Source organism: Lissotriton vulgaris, chromosome 11, assembly GCF_964263255.1.
Source record: "Lissotriton vulgaris chromosome 11, aLisVul1.2, whole genome shotgun sequence".
In the NCBI taxonomy this organism is placed as follows: Eukaryota; Metazoa; Chordata; class Amphibia; order Caudata; family Salamandridae; genus Lissotriton; species Lissotriton vulgaris.
In genome coordinates, this window is record NC_141699.1 from 907,720,624 (window position 1) to 907,740,041 (window position 19,418).

The window sequence follows — 19,418 nt, forward strand, 5'->3', positions numbered from 1 at the left end:
GAAACCTATCCTCCGCGTCCACCACGTTCCACTAAATATAACTCTGCCAACAAAGCTTTAGTCCAGGGAATTATTGACATGATCAAGGACGTCAATAACACTCCATCTTACCCTAGAGACGAATTGCGAGTATATTTGAGTTAGAATTCTTCAGAGTATCGCCTTAGTTTAGGGGAAAGCAAGCGTAAAAGCTCAACTCCAATCTGGGTCGTACCTCACCGAGGTCAGGTCTGTTTGCAAGGAAATGGGAGAAATCCGAGAGCTCAGCTAGGGAGAAGTGAGTGCGTAGAGACTTACGTGTTTCCGTCTAACTCTTCCCCTGCTTTTCTCACTGCTAGGGGTACCTACTTCATCTGTCAAGACAGAGCGTATACATGGTTGCCTGCTGACTTTTCAGGATCATGTTATATTGCTCGATTGTTGCCTCCGACATACACTGCTTCATCTGACTATCATAAGACCAGAATAGCAAGAGGTGTCTTCAGCAAGGAAGATACCGCTGGCCAGGAAGCTGGAGACTTCTTCAAAGGTTTCCTTCCGTTCTGGGGCCTATGGCCAATAGTAGAAACATACGTCAACTAACACGGGTAGTTGAATCTACTATTACCGAAACTGCTGGTGCCCTTAGCAATTTGACAGCTGAGCTTCAGGCGGATAGACTCATGATGTTGCAGAACCGTATGGTTCTAGACGTAATACTTGCAGATCGAGGTGGGGTATGCAGAATGATCCAATCGAGCTGCTGTGTCTTTATTCCCAATAATGCTCCAACAGTCTATGAGGCGATCTCTAAGCTACACAAGATTTCCGACTCTATACACGTAGACAAGGGAAACTGGTCCTTCATGGAGTGGTTTTGGACTCTGATATCAGCGTGGGGATGGAAGGTTCTGATGGTCATTGGTGTCATCTTAATATTCCTGTTCTCGTGTTGCCTGATTATCCAGTGTGGTCCAGCTCTGTGTAGTCTCTGTGCTGCAACCTGTTTTAGAAAACCACCTGCGTTTGGAGAAAAGGCGCGAGAAAGGATGATGATACAACAACATGTCACTGACCTGATGAGCATAGAATTAGATTCTGACATAGACTGAGTAATTGCCTATGTAAGGGCAAAAGGAGGGTCTGAGGTTCCGTGACGATTTGAACCCGTGTTTTCAATATTGTCGGAAATACATCATATTGGTATCAGCGAACCGCAAATGATCCATTTAGCATATCCTGGTGTTTTCGCTACGCTACGAGCAAGAGTACTCCTGTTACAAACACATTTCCGATCTATCCATGGCATCCATCTTAGATTATGGCAGCCATTTTGTGTTTCTTGCCCTCACATACGCAATAACCTCTGATTTCTCCATTTCGATTAAGGACACGTAGGCTTGGCCGGCGATTCACCTTTCTAGTGACACGTGCACCTTGGAACAGAACACACTGTAGCTGCATGACTCGACAAAGGCTGCCTCTTCTGCCCGAGGCCAGTCCTGCTATACTGGTTCTCGTGTCCGTTGGCCTGATCATGATTAGGCGGCCAAAGCTGGTAGCCTTGCCCATTTACAACCCACAAACATCCCTTATCCTACTTTCCTATCTTCCACACCTGGCTCCGTTCCTTTCTTTCTGAATCTTTATTAGGGGGAGGTAACGAAATTTACGATGAGGCGATCCGGCTCTTGAATGCAATATTGACAAGGGATTGTGATGAACTAGTGGGAACCCCTCTTCGTAATGTTTGACATCAGATATTATCAACGATTCCTGTGCAACGCCAAATATTTATTGTTTAGGACACAAAGGTTTGGGAATGTACTAACATGTGAAGAATTTGCCTGAAGCCCAATTTTTAGTATATAAGGAGCAACCCTCTTTGTACAATTTGAACAGGCTCCTAGAATCTGCCCGTGTGTAGTTTCTGTGACTTCTGTGTCCCTGCAGTAATAAACCTTTGGTCTTTGACGCCACCATCGAGAAGCCCGTGTTTCTGTTTATTTGTGCACCAAGACAGGTGGAACTCCGGGGTCTTCGGGTGTTGTTCCCTGACACCTCTGGAAACCCACCAATGAGAACGCCTCTTTCTCTCACACCCCCGGTGAAAGATTCCACGCCGGACGCGCGCTGTTTAAACCCAACACAGCGAGAGCCGGTAGAGGAGCGACACGCTTTGCGAGGAGACGCTGAAATCAAAGAAAGGCATTCACCTTCGTGCCTCCACCCCGCGGATAGACTGCTCCGCGAGAGGTCGCCGTGCCGAATCTAAAGAAAAAGGAAAAGCGGACACCGATCACACCGATCACCCCCAGGTACGCGATGCCCATGGCGGGCCCCAGACTCATTAAGTATCTTTGAGAACCAGATTGAATAACAAAGTGTAACCCTTTCACGCATTTTAAAGACACAAATAACAGGCATTTCCGCTGTTTCCCACGAACCATGCATTAGGCTCCACAATGCAACATGATATATGTCTATAGGACGCCATTGACACACTATGACATTGAATTCATTTCCTCACTTTTTTCACAGTACATTCAGACTGCGGGTCCACAGTTCCACAACGCCACCGTGGGAATCAGCACCACATCGCCTCCTGCGACTAACATGTAAACACGACATGCAGAATCGCCTCCACTGAAATTGGGTACGTGATCTTAATATGTACTAATCAGCACCTGAAAATACCAAAAAAAGCACAGCTCTTGGTCCTATATCTCAGATCTAAGTACTAAAACATGCCCCTTACAACCCTTCCCCAGGTGTAACATGATGTCCCACAGCACCTACAGCGAGCCCTGATGAAGACCTGTCCAAACAACTTCTCCTGTCAAGATTAAAAAGGTCGAAACGCGTAGGCTCAACTCCAGAGCCAGGAGAAATGCATGCCCTATGATCCAGTTAAATAATAGGACATACAGTGAGAGACGCATCTCACACTAAGGCATAAAACTCTTCTTGAAACAAGTGACTTTCCCTGGCTAGATACAGGACAATTAATTACTCCTTTGAGGGAATAACTGATACCATACCCCTAGGATACCCATAAAATCTTTCCTAGATTCCCAGTAGGACCCTGATATATCAATTTCTAAAGATAATGTTGATATATGAACTTATTAATTTTATCACTGTGTACTGTTTATTTGTCTCACGTTGATTTACTTTGATGTCAGCAAGTTATTTGTTGTAATATATGTTGAATGTGCTTTATGATATAAGGAGATAATCACAAATGATTTGTTTACACCCAATGTGTACCTCTTTGAACTCTTCGTAAAATAATGTGCTAAAAGTATTTAAGCATTCATTGTCAATAATAGGACTTTGAAAATAAATAATTTGTGAGATCTATGGTGTCAGAGGCAATGTACACTTAATAGTATTTACCTTGATTCCAGCCTCTGATCACCTTAACAGAATCAATCCCCTGTGATTTTTGCCGAGCATATGAGCACTGCACCCAGGTCGCCGGTAGACACAAATTAGAATACTAGAAGTGCCCAGTATTAATGCTGGACAGTGAGATTCATTTTTCAGGGCCACTTGTCGGCACTGGAGTGGATGCAATGTTGCACCAACAGGTGCACTGTTTTTATAGGATAGGAAACATGTATAAGGTGCGATAGAGACCCCCCACTCCACCCAGCACCCCTCCCCCAAAGCCTTTCAGCGCTACAGACCACCATCGAGTTTTGAAAGTTGTGAAGCCCTGGTTCTCGAATGGATATAGGCCGGGTCGATCAGTTAGTGCAAACTGTCTTTTTTGCTCCAGATTGCCTGTGCTGGTTTTTTTCGAACTCCGCGGTGATATACCGCCCTTTTATTGCATGCATTATAATGCAAGACAGTCATATCGCCACATTCCCCTACTTCACAAACTCAGTATAACAGGTACTTGTAATAGTCCTAAACAGACGATAGGTAGGCGTGATAATATTAAAAACAGTAATACTAGTTTTGGCTTTGCAACGTAATGCGAGGCGAAGGGATGGGCCCAATATAAGTGTAGGTCGACATTATTGGCATAGTGTCCTGCGACTATATCTGCACCCTGCACCGTTCCCAGAACTCCGCTTTGCAGATGTCAAAATAGTGATTTGTACAAGAGTGCAGAAAAAGATGCGCACTAGGACCAGGCAAGCGTCCACAAAAAGCCCAACAAAAGACCGGATTCGCCGTGGTAGCACTGCACCTGTACGCCGGCCCTGATGTAAACAAGCCGGTTTGGTCCTCATGTTGCAGCTAAGCACAGCCCCGCTGCCTGCCGGCTCTTCCTTGCTTCTCTCCTCCGGCTTAGTACCCCGACCAATCGGCTGGGAGAGTATCCTCCCGAACCGGCATGCTTCGTGAGAGGTACCCGCCGCCGATCTCCAGCCCGGACCTGCCACCCTCATGCTACAGCTGGCCGTGAGTTATAAGCAAGCAATTACTGCTGTTACACGGGGCGCCGTGTACTGCGTGCGCGCCGCTTTTGTTGATCTATACATATGCAGCACTGTGCAGGTCATTCGACAGTGACCATGACATGTAATACGGTGTGCAGCTGATAACAGCGAAGGCACATATTTATTTGCATGACCGCCAGGATGAACCTTCACCAGGCTCAGTGGAACGGAGGCGGGCTGTACGCAGGGGGCATTCACCGGCCACAATAAGCGGCAGGTGCGACATTCACGTGCATACGCAGAGCTACTATTCCATAATATTGGCAATACTGCGCTATTAGCATAATATAGCTCAACAAACTGGAACAAAGTACAGATTCCTGCATAACTTGCTCAAGGGTCAGATGTTTCATAAGGTGATATTTCGTAGCGATTGGTTTGCAATTGCTTTCTGTGCCCGCCTTGGTCTATGCCCCGGTTTATTACCGGATCCGGTTTGTATCCAGCTGCAGGCGGATTGTTACATGTTGCTGTTCTGTACCGGCTTGGGTGAATTGGACTGAGCTGGTTTTGGTAATTAAATGAGACATAGACGGTCTGTTTTATTTTGTGTCATATGATTAATAAGGATTCGCCGAGCTATCACATGAGGGCACATGCCGCCGCCTCCTGCCCTGGAGGCAGGGACCGTGGTTTGTGCCAACCGGCGACCATGACCTTTACGCAGACAAGAAACCCTCGATATCTGGATGTTTGCGTCGCCAGGCTGCTCGGATAGTGGCTGGGCTTCGCGGAAGCACGGACGCTTAACTTCACCCTGACGCGGGCGCGAGCGTGCCTGCTCCGTCGATGCCTCCCTCAAACCAGACCGAGCCGGTATGGAAATGAAAGGGCGCAGCGTTATGGTGCCGCGCTGTAAAAACACACACAGACACCGCACCGCCAATGACTGGTGGCGCCTCGTCGAGGTATCTGTCCACAAAGGCAGTGGCATGACAACAGGATAAGCCAGGCTCGCCACGCGCCGGCGGCGTGCAGGTAAGCAGCAGGAAGCCTTCCGGCTACGAGTCACCGCTGTCACCTCACGCCTCAGAGCGCGCGGGGAATACCTCAGGTGCGCGCCCCGGCCTGAACGGGGAACGCCCCGGCGACGCCCTTTCAAGGGCCCCCACGCGCAGAAAGCATCCTGTCTGGGAAGGGGCTCGCGCGGACTGCTGCGGCACCGGGTAACTGCCGGTCATGCTTTGTGTCAGACACGCGCTCTCCGTCCATCCCTCTTGTGCACGCATGCCATCTGTGACGAGGGGACAGGCCTGAGATGTCACTCTTATTGTGTGGTGATAGCGGTTGTGCAGCGTTTTCTATCTGTGTCTAAGCGCACGAGGGCCTGAGCTCTCTGCGGGCTCGGGTCAACCCAATCCAGTCACGGTGTAAAAAGGGCTGCGCGAGAATCCTCCTAAATCTTTCGAAATGTCACTCTTCTGGTCTGTCTGCCTCCCAGGGCTGTCGGATCATGGATGGCTCGCGTCTCAGGGACATGTTATGCAGGTCCCTGTCACGACGAGGTATTCTCTTGTACTTGAAAGTGAACTTTAGCTTTTCAAAGCAATGCTCCACGTCTCAAGTTTACTATACCTCCGCGCCAAAGACTTCCGGCGAATTCCAGGCGCTTGATGCATGAGAGGGTGTCCCCATAGGCCACTGATAATAAACAATACATGGGTGATGAATGAATAGGTTAAAAACTAGGGCAACAGAAAGTAATAAACATCAGCAAGCCATTGGACGATGGAAGACAACTCAGTGGGTTAGTGTGTTTGTTAGTACTCCGTGTATGATACACGTTCTTCACGACCTTAATCTTTTTAGGCCAATGCGTCCCATCATGAAATACGTTGGAATGAGAAAAGTGTGGTGGTTTCTGTTAGAAGAGTGGATTAAGGAGCATAACTAGGCATCCTTACCAAGAGAGGCGTGGGATAAATAATGGATGAGGATGGGTGGATGCATGAATGATGTATGGATGGATGCATGCATGATGGGTGGATGCATGATGGATGGATGGGTGGATGGATGGACGTGGGTGCATGAATGAATGATGTATGGATGCAGGATGGTTGGGTGGATGGATGGGTGGATGCATGAATGATGTATGGATGCATGCATGCATGATGGGCGGATGCATGATGGATGGATGGGTGAATGCATGAATGAATGATATATGCAGGGTGGGTGGGTGGATGGATGGGTGGATGCATGGATGCATGCATGATGGCTGGATGCATGATGGATGGGTGGGTGGATGGGTGGGTGCATGAATGAATGACGTATGGATGCAGGATGGGTGGGTGGATGTATGGGTGGATGTATGAATGATATATGGATGCATGCATGCATGATGGGTGGATGCATGATGGATGGATGGGTGGATGCATGAATGAATGATGTATGGATGCAGGGTGGGTGGGTGGATAGATGGGTGGATGCATGAATGATGTATGGATGGATGCAAGGTGGTTCGGGCTCGCTCCCTGCGCTCGATCGCTGCGGTGCAATATGCAAATTAGTTTACGCCCCACCACTTACAAATGTCACCAGCTGCCCCTGCATGTAAACTAAAATCCTAAATCCCAGACAGCGCAACCTGACTACTATTTGAATTCCTCTCTGTGCGCTCTCTGTCATTGTATCCAGATATATCCGGGATCGGACTGGGGCAGAAAATAGGCCCAAGCACCTAAATAAAAATGACCCATTTTTAGGGAATTAGAAAGGTAAACAAGCACTGTCAAAGCCAATAGGATTAGCCTAGGGGAGATCTATGGACTTTGGCAATGTTCATTTTTTAGTTATGTTGCACATTTTGGAAGGTATGGACTGTTACTGTATAGCATGGTATGTTATGGTTTGGGCTGTCATTCTATGCTATGGTATATGACCTCTCGTGTGTATGGTATGGTATGATCTGTCATTGTATGGTATGGTATGATATTTCAAGGTATGGTATGGCATGTAATTGTAGAATAAGAGTTGTGTGATAGGGCCTGTCATTTTAAAGTATGCTATGGTATGATATTGTCATTTTATAGTATGGCATGGTGTGTTTTGGCAGCATTTAGCCTGTCATTGTATAGTATGGTATGGCTTCACATTATATTGTACTGTAAGGTATGGTATAGTACGATATGGTGTGGCCTGTCATTGTAAGGTATGGTATGGTATGGCCTGTCATTTTATAGTATGGTATGGTCTGGTCTGTCATTGTATGGTATGGTATGGTTTGCCATTGTATACTATGATATGGTTTAGCCTGTCATTGTATGGATTGGTGTGTTCTGTTATTGTATAGTATGGTATGGCATGTCATTGTATATAGTATGGTATGTGGTGGCCTGTTATTGTATATAGTATGGCACATCATTGTATAGTATGCCATGGTATTGTCAGGGCCACTGGAATTATGTTATTGTGTGGAGACAGTGATTTTCTCATACTTACAGATTTGCCACATAAGCCATCAGCAGCAGCATAATTCGCAGGTTTTACCCCAAAATATTTTTTTCTAGCTCAAACAGTACAAAAGGTATTAAAAATGCAGCTAAACATGTTGCTGTGAAGTGAAAGACCCATTGCAGAGCTGGACTGATCACCTTTCTCTTGCTTATTGCTATATTTGGGTATTAAACTGATACTGATGAGGTGCAACCAATGCACAGACAGTGTTACCAAGTTTTAAAGTGATGAAATAATAAAGTAATACTATCACAAAGTGTGTTGCATTATGCTTCATAATTTACCTTTTCGTGCCTCCTAATTTACTCACCCCTGGCCCATAATTTGGCCCTACCCTACAGCATAATTCCAGTGGCCCTGGGTATTGTTTGGTATGGCCTATCATTGTATAGTATGGTATAGGCTGTCATTGTGTGTATGGTCTATCATACAGATAATACATCTCCCACTTCCTTTAGTTAGCCACTTTTGTTGCAATCTGCATTTTTCAGCCTGGTTTAAACATGGTTACTTGACCCCGTCCTCCCGCCACCAGTGGCCGGCTGTCCATGCCTTTCTCATGGACAGTGGGCTGTGTCTCAATATTTGTTTATGGGAGAACAAAGGTGACAAAACCAGAAGCTTTACTTAAAAGGGTGGAGTGCTGTGAACTGTGAAGAGGGAAGGCCTGCCCATTGACTCCCTGAAGGACACTGAAAATATATCTGTCTGGACAAACGTGAATGGAACCTAGAAATTCCGAGCATTTGGCCACAAACAGGGCTTCCGAGCCAGTCATGACCTATCAGCCCGTAACAGTTGCTACATAGTGGCTTGTAGTCTGACACGAGGAAAGACGAAACTAAGCATCCCAGAATGTAAGGTCCTGGTTGCTTATAAAGTCAAACTGACTGAATGAGAGAGGTTGTGGCGATGAGAGCGACTTTGGAACTGTATTACTGCACAGCACATGAAGTAAGCTTGGGGTGATAACTGATTTTGTGTGTTCATTCAGCGATGCTCATTTTTTTGACCTCAGAAAGATTAAAGACTGAGTTGGGCCTTTGAATGACCAATGCAATTGGAGTGAATGACCACAGGTTTATCTAGTGAAACAACAAACCACAAAGCCAATGTGAACACAAAGGTATTGTGAAAGCGTTCTAAGAAGAAGCAGCCAGTCAAACCAATCCATTCGTTAAAATTCACAGGCTCACCCTTTTAATAGAGGTTAACATTTTTTTAAAGTTATGATTGACAAGTACAATTTTTCCTTTCCCCCTGCCTCTGTAAAATGATTTGTCTGCAAACACAGAAAGATGACACAACATGCCAGATGCTCGGAAAGGCTTGCGAAGCTGAGAAAGAGTCAATTTATTAGGCAGGTTCCAGCTTCTGATATCAAATCAAATAGTTTATTTGCAGAGTTACTTAAAACCATTACAATGCGTGCAGAGGATAAAAGCATTTGTAAAATATTAATTCGCAATAATAACATTTCATCATAATTAAAATATAAACAGTTCTGTTGTTTACAAGTTTAGAGCGATTCACATTTGAACATGTGAGAGCAACCTTTTCTGTTGTCAAATGCTGTGATTGTTACTTCTCCTGAGAAAAATTAATAATCCAAAGTCTCCATTCATTAAATCTGGTCAGGTACTTTTATTCATACCTATCACTTGTGTTAAATAACACTTTTTTTTGGAAAATTGTACTTTCTTTGGCAAAAAGGGAAAACATATATAACATATTTACACATATACCATAATGGTGGTATATGTGTAAATATGTTATATATGTTCTCCCTTTTTGCCAAAGAAAGTAACATTTTCCAAAAAAAAGTGTTATTAAACACAAGTGATAGGTATGAAAAAAAATACCTGACCAGATTTAATGAATTTTTGTATTTGGTCTGTGGAATAATTGTATCATAAACAACGAGTGTGTGGGCATTTTTTGGTTTCTTTACTCTATTATAATGAGCCAGCCCACCCTCAGTCCCGACAAAAGGACCTAACTCCTTTGTGTATAGAGTTTTTTCGGAAGCCTGTCTGATTTAGCAGGATTATTTAATTGTTCTCTGCCCAAGGTGTTAGTTTGTCTAGCAGTGTTCCCGCAAAATATTTGTCCTCATTATCGATCAATGCTACTAACCGATAATTGGCTGGCAAGGCCTTGCTGCCGCTTTTGTGGATCGGGATAATCGTTGAACCTTTCCAGGAATCAGGGATGGTGCCCAGTCGTCTTTCTTCCAGGAATAATGATTGGAGTATTTTTGCCTATTCTTCCTGGCTTTGTATAAACACGGCAGGCGGGATTCCATTCGGGCCCGGCGCTCCTTCCTTTCTTCCCTTCCTGATCTGTTTCGTGATTCTTAGATGCTCAGTGCCGATTGGCCTTTCTTCCTGATGGTGGATTAAAATAGGAGATTTGGATGTATCATTTGACGTTGGTCGGGTAACGGCGGATCAGTCAGGGGAAATACTATTGACTCTTTCCCTTATTCCGGTGTTAATATATTGGCTGTCCGAGTCAGGTCTACTTTGCTCTGGTTCGGGCAGACTATTGCTTGGACTGTTAAAGTGGGAATTTAAGTAGCTTGCCCAAGTTTCCTCCAAAATGTGGGAGGTAAGTCCTCCGTGATGCGGGTGGATAATTGTATTAACTGATTTACAGAAGCGATTGCGGGCGTTATGCTTTATGTTATGCAGAAGTTTTACCCAGAGGTCCTGTTCATAGTTATTATTAATAGTCCATTTCAGCTTCTTTAGTTGAGTTCTTTGTTGCCGCAGGGAAGTAAGGAGCAATGTGTTCCCAGGATCATGACACAGAGATCTTATGTAGCCATTTATCGTTCTCTTACGGACTTTTATTTGCTCTCTTTGAGCCTTGGATGTCTTTTTCTCTTGTGCAGGCTACAAAAACTCCTAATTTTTATGTCTGTGGCCTTTATGTTGGTGAGGTTAGTGGTGAAGCATTCCCAAGTTCGTATCAAGTCTTTTTCAAGCGGTTGTGGGAAAAAAAGGTTGATTGCTGTGTCTGTTAAAGACTCTATGCTTTCTGCCATATACTTAATCCTCTCAATAATTTATTGTGTAGCTTGAGCCTAAATGTGGAGCAGGATGAATGCTGGGCTGAGAGTTACCGCTAAGATGGTCTCTTGTGGACGATGGTCGCTGTCCCCCTTGTCGCCCATTCTAAAGCCTTCTAATATCAGTAAGGTAGCTCAGCATTTTAATGCAATTCATCTATACTACTATAATAAAGGAAGAACTTTCAGCCTTTGAGGAGGGTAAACTCGGGAACCACAGCGCCAATCCACACACTCGATACACCGTTGGAATCGTCAGGGTGTGTAGATGGTTATAGGCTATATAAATCTATTTTTAAAACGTTATTTCAAAAATTTACAGTAAAAAAAAAGTAGTCCCTCCGAAGTAGCGCCGGCCGGGACGTGCATGCTCATGTCAGGAGCGCAGGGAGGAGAGGCGTCCAGGAGCCAGACGAGGAGCGGCGAACATGGCGCGGGGGAGGAGCGGTGATGTGAGGAGCAGCGGACAGGCCAGCGGCGGTCAAGTGAAGCGGCGAGGAGCGGTAAACTGAGGAGCGGCGGCTGAGGTAAGGGGACCCATGTCGGACCAGGCGGGGGTCGGGGCAGGTGCTGGATGGCCCGGGCGGGGGCCGGGCTGGGGCCGAGCTGCTGCAGGGGCTTGCGGAGGTCGGGGCAGGTGGTGGACGGGCCGGGCGGGGGCCCGGCTAATAGCTGTGGGACAGGACTCTCCAGGGCTTAGGAGACAGGTCTTAAAAGAACATCTATCTGGTTTAAATCCCCTCGACCACCGTATGTTTATGCCTCCCGGAAGTGAAAAGGAAGCTTACAAATACTGGCGCCTACGCGTTTTTCTATACCTCCGACTGCTGCTCTCATGGAAGGTGTGGAGACGCACAGAAATCCTGTTTCTGCGAATATGTTTAAATGCATGTTTGTACTTCTCAGAACTTTGTGGTAGTGATATTTTGCACATGAACATTCTGTTGTAAACTATATTTTCAACGGGGCGGGCGGGCGGGGGGCGGAGAAGCCTGATTGCTTCCGGACAAGGTCGGGACAGGCTGCTAGTAAGTGTATATTTGCATAAGGTAAATGTCACATTATCCCATCTTTTTGCTTGAGGCTGTGTGTTCTCTAAATCTAATATATGATGATCCCACTTCTAGACTTTTTTTGCATCAAATCTGTCTTAATAAAATGTGTGGCTATTTGGCTGCGGAACTGTGAAGTGTGACAGGGAGAAAGGGCTTGAGCACCTCTATGTGATAGGATACAGGACTATGTGTAAAGTTTGTACAGGATTTGGTGTTTGTAGGCATGTAAAAACGCTTGAGTGAAGTGAGAAGTGGGGCACAGCAGCCAGAGTGGCTGACTCCAGAGTGTGGGGCTGACGGTTAGATCGCCGGCAGCAGCTCAGCTCAGCTCAGCTTAGCACCATGTGACTCTGGACAATAGCTTACTTAATCTCCCCGATGGCCCCCAACGCCTTGAAACCTTAATGGGTGATATGTTTGCTCTTTCCAAATAGGAATTATTACTATTATTGTGAGGGACTGTGTCTTGTGAGTTCAGATGTGTGCTGAACACTTGGATTGCAGTATTTCAAATGGCACACACAGTTTGAGTTGCACTTATGAAGTTTTACAAGAGAGCCTTTCCCCTGCCTCTGGTACTGCTCACTCCAGTAGAGGAGGCAGTGGAAGTCTCCCTCACTTTGTTGTCACTTACATGAAAAACATAGAGGGCTTGATTACTGAGGAAGAAGAAACAAGAAAAACAAGAATGACAAGAAACATGAGGAATGGAGGAAAGGGCAAGCAACAGGGGAGGGAAGGAGCAAGTAACACCCTATGATGGTGGGAGAGGTTCGGTGCAAGCAGTCACAGGGCACAGGAGGGAGCAAGCAACAGTGTAAGGAGAGTAATTGGGAGGTGGGATAAGCAAGAATGTTGCATGGGGAGAACATGCAGATACAAAACGAAAAAAACTAATGTTGCACAAAACATGACGATCCGAACCCCCTCCCCAAAAAAATATAGTCCAAATATATTTTTTCCGAAGCACAGCGCCAGAACGGGAATGGGTGGGGGGGGGGGGGGGGGGTAGAAGAAAATGTCCCTGCTTCACAGTATACGGGTACTAATCAAGTGGAATTAATCTGTGCTTGCTCTGTGCTCCTCAGATAGGAACAGAAGTGACGTATTGGCTGTGCTAACCAATTAGGAGGCAGCAAAGAAGAACAGCACTGGAGTCAACCTGTGGTAAGCAGCAGGCTGGATCAAAGTCCTTTAAGTAAATCCAACAAGAAAGCTTAGGCAACGGACTTGTAGAAAAGCACCTCATGACTGTGCTGCAGTCCTAATAAAGAAAAGGTTCGTGCACACTTCTCGGCACCCGTTGCCTTTCAGTGCCACTGGTCACAGATTCAGAAACTATATTGCATAAAGAGCAGTGCACTTGAACAAAAAACTTTTCAGTCTCTCTATTTTCTTTCAATCCTTTATTTTCAAATCCAAATGAAGTTTCACAAAAAGACAGCCAACGTGTTTGGTTCAATTCGGCAACAAGGCAAGTGAACTTCTTCAGGGCTCTTTAGATCAAACAAAAAGACTCAGTAGTCATTAACATTGGTCAGTTCACAAGCTGGAAAAATATGTAACCTTTCGGCGAAAGTCTACCTCCAACTCTGCATCGGGTCAGCTCAATGTACCAGTAATCGTATAGATGAACAAAGGGATCAATTCCCTCAATCAATATTCATAATTCCCAGTGGCATAAAATCCGCCTTAATAAGCGGTCGCCTACGCCTCCCAAACAAACACCATCAGAAGGCTGAAACTCAGCCCTGAATATTGATTGAGGGACTTGTGTAAACCTATGTGGCAACCAGGGGTTTGTGGTTTTCGTGGAGTTCAGCATGCTGTTTGACGATTTCCATGATTACTCTCTTCTGCAGACAGCAGAGGGATTTCCCATTTTTATTTTGCCTCGGAAGGTGGGGAAGAGCTCCTCCAACCTCCTGAGTGCTTGTGTGGCTAGTTCAGCCCCCGAGCACTGAAACACATAGGAGCGGTGTTGTTGGAAAGGGGAGAATCTCCCCTTTTCAATGGTACCCTTCCCTAGTGGATCCCTGCTTCGGGATCACTTCAGGAGACTGATCCCCAAGGAGGGATCCACCCACTAGCACCAGAGAGGGGGAGTGGTGTGGATCCACAAAATTCCACCCACCCCACATTCCCTAAAGTCTTCTGATAAAAATGGTACCTCCCTTGTGTGTGTAGGCCTAATGCCCACAACAGGAAACGTTCCAAAACGCAACATGGATACCACATTTTCACAGTGAATACAGGCCCTTTTTTTGAAAAGTGCCTAGCTGTATATTTTGTACCCTAGCTCTGCCGGTACCAAGGAAAACGTAGCAAACATATACATTTTTCAAAACTAGACACCCAGGGCAATCCAGGATGTGGTGACTTGTCTGGCTCTCATCAGGTTCTGTTACCCAGAATCCCTTGCAAGCCTCAAACTTTGTAAAAAAAACAATTTCCTCAAATTTCGGTGGTGGAAAGTTCTGGATCTGCGAGGATCCACAAAATTCCACCCACCCCACACTCCCCAAAGTCTTTCAAGAAAAATGGTACCTTACTTGTGTGGGTAGGCCTAGTGCCCGGGACAAGAAATGGCCCATAATGCAAAGTGGACACACCACATTTTCACAGTGAAAACGGACTCATTTTTGCAAAGTGCCTAGCAGTAGATTTTAAACCCTATCTCTGCCAGCACCTCGCAAAACCCAGCAAAGCTATACATTTCTGAAAACTAGACTCCCAGGGGAATCCAGGATGGGTTGACTTGTCTGCCTCTCACTGGGTTCTGCTACCCAGAATCCCTTACAAACGTTAAACTTTGTTTAAAAAACCCCACACATTTTCCACCAATTTCTGTGATGGAAAGTTCTGGAATCTGCATTGATCCACAAATTGCCTACCACTTAGCGTTCCCTCAGGTCTCCCGATAAAAATGGTACCTCACTCGCGTGGCAGGGGCCCAAAACGTATTGAGGAGACATCAAAATTACCTATCACAAAACAAGCTGGTTTTGCAACTGGGTCACCTGGGTTTTTGGCCCGGGCTCGGCGGCCATCTTGGCAAACTACAAAACCAATACATTTTTTTAAACTAGACCCCCCAGGGAGTCCAGCAAGGTATGACTTGCATGGAACCCCCAATGTTGTCCTACCCAGAACCCCCTGCAAACCTGAAATTTAATTGAAAAAAACACTATTTTCACATATTTTTATGAGGAATCACCATGCTGCCACAAATGTCCTACTCCAAAGCATTCCCCTTGGAATCCCGAGTACAATGATACCTCATTTGTGTGGGTATCAAATGCAGAATTGGCTAAAAAAATGTTTTTAAATGTAGCGCTTAGAACTCTTGGTGCTATACCCTTAATCCCTATGTTTGTGGCTCTTCCAAGTCACAGGCCCTTGCCTCACCCACATTAATGAGGGCTCATTTCACTCTGGAGATTGAGGGGAATGCTGTGGGGTAGGACCAAATCCACACCCTTCTGAAAACTAGAGACCCGGGGGAGTCCAGGGAGGTATGGCTTGCATGGATCCCCATCATTTCCATAATCAGAATCCTCTACAAACCTCAAATTTTGATGAAAAAATAAAAATGTTCTCAAATTTCTGTGTGGGAAAGTTGTAGGATCACCAGGCTGACACAAATTTCCCACCACCCATCGTTCCCCCAGGTCTCTCGATAAAAATGGTATCTCACTCTTGTGAGTGGGTCAAGTACCCGCGACAGGTAAGGGCCCAAAACGTATTGTGGAGACATCGAAATTACCTATCACAAAACAATCTGCTTTTGCAACGGGGGTCACATGAGTTTTTGGACTCGGGCTTGGGGGCATTTTAGGGAAACCCACCAAACCCACACATTTCTGAAAACTAGAGAGCCAGGAGAGTCCAGGGAGATACTTTTGTGGATCCTCAAATGTTTCCATACCCAGAATCCCCTGCAAGCTTCAAATTTTGATTAAAAAATCAAATTTCTCTCAAATTTCTGTGTGGGAAAGTACTGGAATCTGCATAGATCTACAAATTTCCTACCACCCAGTGTTGCCCCTGGTCTCCCGATATAAATTGTACCTCACTTGCATGGGCGTGTCAAGTACCAGCGACAGGCAAGGGTCCAAAATGTATTGGGGAGACATCAAAATTACCTATCACAAAACAACCTGGTTTTGCAAGGGGGGTCACCTGGATTTTTGGCACGGGTTGAGGTACTGAGTTTTTCAGAACCGGTACTAATCCGGTAACCCAGCGGTGTCAGGGCAACACCCAAAGACCCCGGATTCCCCTGTCTTGGCAAACAGAGACACGGGATACTTCTTGATGACGTCAAAGACCAAAGTTTATTGGTTGCAACCAGGGACAGAGATCTTCGAAGTACACACGGGTAGTTTGTCAGAGACTGCACACTTAGATAAACGGAGCTCGGTCTTTTATGCCGAAAATCATGCCTCAGGCAGCATTACAATTTACATTTGGTGCATACAAACTGACCAATGGCAATGTAGCATTTCAAAAGTAGCAAATGACGACAGTCAAAGACAATCCCATTTTCCGTTGTCCTGCCCACCAAAAACGATCGCACATATGCTTGGTTTCCTGTTCGATCAGGCCGGACAAACCCACCATAAACCCTTCAACCCAGATCGATGATCAAGTCGTAAAGGAAAGGCAAAAACAGATGGAAAGGAGATAGAGGAGTGGGAACGGTGTGCCATAAACTCGGGGCACGTCCTGTCCTTTGATCTTTATCAGACCAGCTGCTGAACAAGGAACTGGCTCAGCGGGGTTCGCCCCAGGCAAGGAGTCAGTTCGGCCAGGTCAACCAGAAGTCAGCTAAGGCGTACGTGTCTCAAGGATTTCTCGGCCACAGTCATCGGGCCTATGTTAGGGCAACCATACAAAATGGCTGCCGTATACAAAATGGAACCCGGAGGTTCAGACTAAACCCTTGAATATAGAGTGTTCTCCTATATCGATTCATACGAAAACACTCAGACACGTTACACTCGCCATTTGCGGTCTGTCGAGACCAAAATCGTCCATTTCCGACGATCTTCACAAATCGGGTTCGGAACTATCGAACCTCATTTGGAACCACGGAACCACAGGGTCTCGGCTGCCATTTTGGGAAACCTATAAAACCCACCCATTTCTGAAAATTAGACACCTGGAGGAGTCCAGGGAGATAAGACTTGAATGGATCCCCCAACATTTTCCTACCCAGAATCTCCAGCAAATCTCAAATTGAGCTTGAAAAATAATTTTTTTCTTAAATTTCTGTGTGGGAGATCTCAGGAATCTGCATTGATCCACAAATTTCCTACCACCCAGCGTTCCCTCAGGTCTCCCAATAAAAATGGTACCTCACTCGCGGGGTGGGTCAAGTACCCTCGACAGGCAAGGGCCCAAAACGTATTGAGGAGACATCAAAATTACCTAGCACACAACAAACTGGTTTTGCAAGGGTGTCACCTAGGTTTTTGGCCCCGGGCTCGACGGCCATCTTGGGAAACTACCAAACCATCACATTTTTGAAAACTAGACACCCGGGGGAGTCCAGTGAGGTATGACTTACGTGAATCCCACAATGTTTTTTCACCCAGCACCCCTTGCAAACCTCAAATTTAGCTGGAAAAAAACCCATTTCCCACATGTTTTTGTGTGGAATCACCGTGCCGGCGCAAATGTCCTACCCCACAGCGTTCCCCTTAGTCTCCTGAGTAAAATGATACCTCACTTGTGTGGGCGTCCAATGCAGAATAGGCTAAAAGCGTGTTTTAAAGAAAATATAGCGCTTAGAATTCTCAGTGCTACACCCTTAATCCCTATGTTTTTGGCTCTTCCCAGTCACAGGCCCCTACCTGACCCACACACATGAGGTATCGTTATACTCGGGAGTCTGATGGGAGCGCTGTGGGGTAGGAAATTTGTGCTGGCACAGTGATTCCACACATAAATATGTGGAAAATGTGTTTTTTTCAGCTAAATTAGAGGTTTGCAGGGGATTCTGGGTGGGAAAACGTTGGGGGATCCACGCAACCATACCTCGCTGGACTCCCCCGGGTGTCTCATTTTCAGAAATGTGTGGTATTACTAGTTGCCCAAGATGGCCTTTGAGCCGGGGACAAAAACCCAGGTATCCCCCTCCCCCCCCCCCTTGCAGAACCAGGTAGTTTTGTGATAGATAATTTTGTTGTCTTCTCAATACGTTTTGGGCCCTTGCCTGTCGCAGGTACTTGGCCCACCCAAGTGAGTGAGGTACCATTTTTATCGGGAGTCCAGGGGGAGTGCTGGGTGGTAGGAAATTCATGGATCCTTGCAGATTTCAGAACTGTGCCACACAAAAATTTGAGAAAAAGTAGATATTTTCATCCAAATCGGAGGTTTGCAGGGGATTCTGGGCAGGAAAATGCTGAGGGTCCATGCAAGCCATATGTCACTGGACTCCCCCGGGTGTCAAGTTTGCAGAAATGTATGTGTTTTAATGGGTTCTCCAAGATGGTCACTGAGCCCCGAGCCAAAACCCCAGGTGACCCACAAAAGCCATACCTCCCTGGACCTCCCTGAGTCTCTAGTTTTCAGAAATTAGTGGGTTTCGTATGTATCCCTAGGTGGCCGCCAAGCCCGGGACCAAAAACTCATATGACCCCCTTTACAAAAGCACATTGTTTGGTGATAGGTCATTTTGATGTCTCCACAGTATGTTTTGGGCCCTTGCCTGCACAGGTACTTGACCCACCCACAATAGTGAGGTACCATTTTTATCGGGAGAACTGGGGGAACTCTGGGTGGTAGGAAATTTGTGTCAGCACGGTGATCCTACACAGAAATTTGACAATTCATTTTTTTATCAAAATTTGAGGTTTGCAGAGGATTCTGGGTAAGGAAACGTTGGGGGGATCCACGCAAGCCATACCTCCCTGGACTCCCCTGGGCCTCTAGTTTTCAGAAATGTGTGGATTTTACAGGTTTCCCTAGATGGCTGCCACTAATGTCCTTTGGGGAATGTGGGGTGGGTGGAATTTTGTGGATCCACACAGATTCCAGAACATTACACCACAGAAACGCAAGGAAACTGTGTTTTTGTTTTTTTATAAAGTTTGAGGTTTGCAAGAGATTCTGGGTAACGGAACCTGGTGAGAGCCAGACAGGTCACCCCATCCTGGATTTCCCTGGGTGTCTAGTTTTCAAAAATGTATAGGTTTTCTAGATTTCCCTAGGTTCCGGCAAATCTAGGGTTCAAAATCTACAGCTAGGCACTTTGCAAAAAAAGGGTCTATTTTCACTGTGAAAATGTGGTGTCCACGTTGCGTTTTGGGCCGTTTCCTGCTGCGGGCAGTGGGTCTACCCACACTAGTTTTCAAAAATGTATAGGTTTGCTAGGTTTCCCTAGGTGCCGGCAGA

General features: G+C 45.9%; 1 protein-coding gene across 4 annotated transcripts in view; it reads left to right on the forward strand.

Moving 5' to 3' along the window:
* Positions 1-19,418, forward strand: part of SLC16A14 (solute carrier family 16 member 14) — a 538,310-nt gene that overhangs the window by 280,252 nt on the left and 238,640 nt on the right. The window contains exon 1 of one of the 4 annotated variants that reach the window (XM_086944040.1): positions 4,145-4,398. The exons of 1 other annotated variant lie outside the window; for it this stretch is intronic. The gene's annotated coding sequence lies outside the window, so the exon portion shown is untranslated. Of the gene's footprint in view, positions 1-4,144; positions 4,399-5,146; positions 5,415-19,418 lie in introns of those variants that run through there. 2 more of the 4 variants (XM_086944041.1, XM_086944043.1) reach the window with 2 other exon arrangements.